Here is a 5,757-nt window from a genome sequence, read left to right on the forward strand (position 1 = left end):
TGCTATACAAACTTCATTGAAATAAACAAAGCAATATAATATATTTGTGAAGAAAGGATAAGTTAATAAAGCGGAAATTCAGAAGGCTTATTAATGTCCAAATGCCGACTTTAAGTGCATAGGGTGTAATTAATAGGTTTTTTTTAGCACTAATGATTTCAGGATAACGTTAAAATAGATAATATTAATTTCCTTTTTTGAGATTGAAAATAATTGTGTAAACATTTTGCGAGGTCTGTTTTAGGGAAATATCGGATATGAGGAAAGAGTTCTGTCCGTTTGTGTTTACCAAACGATTACCTCCCTGTATGATATAATCACAGAGCCTATAAAAAACTTGCATTGAGTTCTTTAGCCTTTCTGTATCTAAAAACGGATTTGAATTCATTTAAATTGTGGCCTGTTTGGATTTTAATTTGTTGGATTCCCTTTTCATATTTTTTTTTTTGCTGGTAAATCGTGTTTTGAATAATTGTTAACGTGAAGATTTTTGTTATGCTTTCATTTAATGTCATTCCATAAAAATGCGCAGCAAACGGTATTAAAGAATAGTTTTTATTTAAAGCATGTTTCTTTATGTAATTATGTGGTTGTGATACACACTAGTGTAAGCATACAGTAATTAGTTTCAGTTAGCCACACATGATTAGTAGTTATTGGCGTAACAACTATGTAACCAACATGGACAAAGTCTACGCCCCCCCCCTCCCCCGATATTTCAGGAGCCTCAAATTAAGTGGCCAGGGGCGTTTGAAGGTTATTAAGGTACAGGCTGGAGACAAACGCATTTGAAGTTAGGGCCCCCAGTTTTAATGCTCACGGACCCCGGCTTATCTGAGGTGGGGTGGGTGAGATGAGATGGGTGGGGTGGGTGAGGTATGGTCAGTGAGTAACGTGAGATGAGCAGTGGGTGGAGTGGGTGAAGTGAGATGGGTGGGGTGGGGTGGAGACAAGTCACGTGATAACCAGCAATTCTGGCCAAGGTATTTTTAATTTCCGTCAGGTTTAGTTCTTCAGTGACGTCACATGGTCGAATGTCACCCGGTGAGTTAAATCAAGGGTCACTCCAATCCCACCCACAAACACACACAAACACACACACTTGTTAAAAACAACCTTCACATTATCCTAGAGGTCACGGAACTCACTCTCGTGTAAGCAGACGACATCATATGGTACAAATACACCTGTACCAATCGATTTGTCTAACTCTGTTGCGATGACGGAATTTGGATGGATGGGGGTGGGGAATGGAGGTGGTGTAGCATCACCCACGTTTTTGTATGTGTATATATGTGTGTGTGTTTGTGTGTGTGTGTGTGAATTAAAAATATAAATTAACTTAAATGATTTTAAAATTTACATTGGTTTTATACTATTTAAATATTTAATTGATTGTTCACGGGGAAGGGTTTTTTAATCCACTGGCATAGTCGAACCCTGACTAAACCAAACCCTGACCCTAATCAACAACAGGTAGACAGAACACACATGTCCCGTATTGAACTGGTGATTAAAACAAAATAAATCAGAAAATAACTGAAAAAAAAAACAACTTTATAACAACGACCAAACTCAGCGAGTGCGATCAAACATTGTAAATCAGGATTTGTGTACAGTGTACGGCTGTATTTCTTGTTTTACTCGATAAGCTTTGAAGTTTTAAAATGGTTATTCTACTAGCGCTCTTAATGTATCAATATCTGCATTAAACTAGACGATAATGTTAATTTTTTTCATTTGTTATTAAGGTCTTCGTCTAGAAAAAGTATGATTAATTTATTTTAGTAAACGCAGTTTCCAATAAAGAGAAGTTCTTCGTTCTGAATATGTGGTACTTGAGACTTTATCCCACACGATTAATTACTACATCGCAACATGTCATTAGGGGGACGGAGTTGTCGAATGGTAGAGGACTTGACTGCTAATCCGAAAGTCTTGAGTTCGAGACGTCCCTAAGTCAAGTTAGAGAAAGTAAAGGCGGCTAGGCACAGTGGCGATATGACCGTCAGGTTCGAAAGGGAACTTTGCTTAACACGTTGTAACTTCGGCTTCAGCCTGATTTACTTTCAGGATTCGCTTCCATTACCTTCTCCCATCCCAGTACAAACTACAAGGCAGCAACTGTTTGATATTGGACTTGTCTCTCCAAGATGGGTCGTTGTCCCCAGATGGCTTGCTGTCCTCAGATGGGTCGCTGTTCCCAGATGGGTTGTTGTCCCCAGATGGGTTGTTGTCCCCAGATGGGTTGTTGTCCCCAGATGGGTCGCTGTTCCCAGATGGGTTGTTATCCCCAGATGGGTTGTTGTCCCTAGATGGGTCGCTGTTCCCAGATACGTTGTTGTCCCCAGATGGGTTGTTGTCCCCAGATGGGTCGCTGTTCCCAGATGGGTTGTTGTCCCCAGATGGGTTGATGTTCCCAGATGGGTTGTTGTCCCCAAATATCGAGCCTCATCTGCCCGGGGATCCGAACCCGGGAGTTAGCAGCAAAGAGCTATCCGCCAGCCACGCCGTCCCCATAAAGGGGACGAAAGTGTTAAACTTCAGTAGTTTGTTGTTCCCTTCTCAAACCCAACTATAATTAAGGCGGACAAAGTAGAGTTCATGGTTGTTGACTTCGGCATACGAAGGCATGGTGGTCAGCTCTAAGCTCAACCGCCTTAGCTTCCCTGACATGAGCCAGTTATCCATCACAGATGGGTGGACACAGTGACGTCCTGCTGTCTGGAACCCTGACAGAGATTCGAACTCAAGACCTTAAAGCTAGCAGTAGAGTGCTTTACGACTTCACCACACCGTCACAGTTAGTACTTTATAAGAAAATGCAAAAGTTTTTCAAATGCAGCGTAAGTAGATTCCAATAAAGGTATGAGACTATAGAGCTTTGTAGAAACATTCAAAAATGTTGAATTAAATTTAACAATGGGTCAGGTGTTGTTTTTTTTACCTCGGCATATGAAGAGATGGGGTGGACAACACTATGCTCAGCCGCCTTTACTTTCCCTAACACGAATCAGGTACCAACTAAAGCTGAGTGGTCTCAGGGACGTCTTACTCACGCGAGCCTGGGATCCGAACTTGAGACTTTCGAGGTTAGCAGCCTAACCATTCGACCACACACTTATTAAATGTAATATCGGTAAATCTGATAAAAGAAACGAAAGTGCAAGAGTTTGTTGAGAGTAGCGACGTTATCGAGCGAAGTCAGCACATGAGCGGCACAAGGCGTTAAGATGGCGAAATGAATTCATAACGTGATGGCATGGTGAGATAGCAGCGCTGAGGTACAGGTGAGATAGAGGGGAAAACAGTTGGCTGAGGGGTTATCTCATCTATCTGGGGGAGGGGGTTGAGGGAGGCCGAGAATGGGGGAAAGGTATTCTATGTACAGAGATGGGGGGAGGCAGGAAATGGGAGGAGCAGATAATGGGATTATGTTTAGAGAGATGGAGGGGGGAGGCAAGGAGGGGGGGTGATCATGGGATTCTGTATAGAGAGATGGAGGGGGGAGGCAAGGAGGGGGGGGGGGTGATCATGGGATTTTGTTTAGAGAGATGGAGGGGGGAGGCAAGGAGGGGGGGTGATCATGGGATTCTGTATAGAGAGATGGAGGGGGAGGCAAGGAGTGGGGGGGGGGTAATGGTATTCTATGTAGAGAGATGGACAGGAGAGGTAGAGAGTAGGGGGAGATAATGGGATTTTGTATAGAGAGATGGAGGGGGGGGGGGGTAAGTGAAGGAGAGAAGAAAAGAGTGAAAAGAACGGAAAAGGACGCAAGGTTAAGAATTTTAAGTATAGCTAGATAGAGAGAGAGAGAGAGAGAGAGAGAGAGAGAGACAGCATTACGATGAGTTGTTTAAAACAGACCTAAGTATAGAAGAATAAGATAGAAAGGGCTTTAGGAATAAAACAGTATAAGGGAAAGGAAGACACTATAAAAAAATAATATAAAAAAATTAAAACGAGGTGTAGACAAATGTGATAGACAGACAGAGCAAAGAATGCTGATGAGTACTGTAGGCGCGTGTAGATGTGCTACTCAAAACACGAGTAACGTAACGACTATATCTTTGTCTTGATAGCGATTGCAATGTTTGAACAGGGAACGTTTTTGTGGGTAAATACGGTATTTGGAACTACTCGTTAGTGGGGGAGGAATGTGTTGAGCCGGGGGGATTGGAATTCAGGGAGGGGGGTGGGGACTGGTCTAGGTAAAGGAAGATTGTGCTTAAGAACAGCTGAGTACTTCACACAGGTAAGCTTGTGGCTGGATGTTTAAACATACGCGTGCTGGTTTCTGTAATTGTGTGAGCGAGTTGTAGGTCGTTGAGTCGACGACATCAGGTATTTGTCTATCCGCACGGAGAAGGCAGGTGATAGTCCTAAAGGCTGTAGTGACGTAAGGAGGTTTTAACTGGATGATAATATCGAATGTCTGACGTAATACAGAGATTAAAATCAATGCAGTCGACATCTGTATATGAACAGGGTTGTGTACATCAAAGGTGAATGTGTTGTGTACAAGAGAGATGTATGTTTTGTGTACATGATATATGAACTTGTTGTGTACAAGCGATGTGGACGTGTGTAAAAAATAAATGTTGTGTACATGAGATATATGTACGACGTGTATATGGCAGAAGTACGTATTGTGTACATGAGATATATGCATGCCGTGTATATGAATGGAATACGTATTGTGTACATGAGATATATGCATGCCGTGTATATGACAGGAGTAAGTATTGTGTACATGAGATATATGCATGATGTGTATAAGAAAGGAGTACGAATTGTGTACATGAGATATAAGCATACCGTGTATATGACAGGAGTACGTATTGTGTACATGAGATATATGCATGCTGTGTATATGACATTAGTACGTATTGTGTACATGAGATATATGCATGCCATGTATATGACAGGAGTACGTATTGTGTACATGACATGCCTGTATCAGATATGACCTAAGTATTGTCCATGTTGTGTACATCTGCGTGTACATGGTCTGTACTCAAACACAGCTGTGCGGGTTGGAGATTAACCCTTTATCGACCAGATCAAAGGCTCACTGGTGAACTAAACAAATGATGCGGACAAAATTCCACTTGTTTCTTTTTGAGCATATGACACAGCTGTTGCATGTAAACTTTGAGACCTTTGTGTGAAGTTTGGTCAGATATTGACCGGAAATTGTTTCAATTTACACAGAGTTCAAAACACTCTTACAAACCTTAATATGCATATGTCTGTGTTTGCGTGCCTGCGTATGTGCATGTGTATATAGTGTTTTTCACTAATATAAACTGATTGATTTATACTATTGCCACCATTTATGTTACTTTATTTGTCCAACATAAAGCCGGGCAAAAAGGTCACGACATGAGAAAACAAGTTAATAAAAAGTCTAGTGACAATTTAAGCGCAATTTCCTTATGTTATCCATAACAATTTTTACTTTTTTGTGACCGAACGAAAGGATATTTTTTGCGCTAAAAAAAGACAACTATATTAACATACATCAACGGAAATAATTTTATTTTAACGAGTAGGCCTACACGATGCTCAGTTTTTAAAAAAAGTAGTAAATATCATCCTAGGCCTACACGATGCTCTGTTTAAAAAAGTAGTGAATATTTTTTTGTGACCGAACGAAAGGATATTTTTGAAAACTTTCTTCGGCAATATTGTTCTAAATTATGGCAGGAATCGATTGGTAAATGTTTCAAGTCGCTAAGTGGTCTGGTTGCCGAG

Source organism: Physella acuta, unplaced genomic scaffold (genome assembly GCF_028476545.2).
Source record: "Physella acuta isolate Inbredline_101_S28 unplaced genomic scaffold, ASM2847654v3 ptg000064l, whole genome shotgun sequence".
NCBI lineage: Eukaryota > Metazoa > Mollusca > Gastropoda > Physidae > Physella > Physella acuta.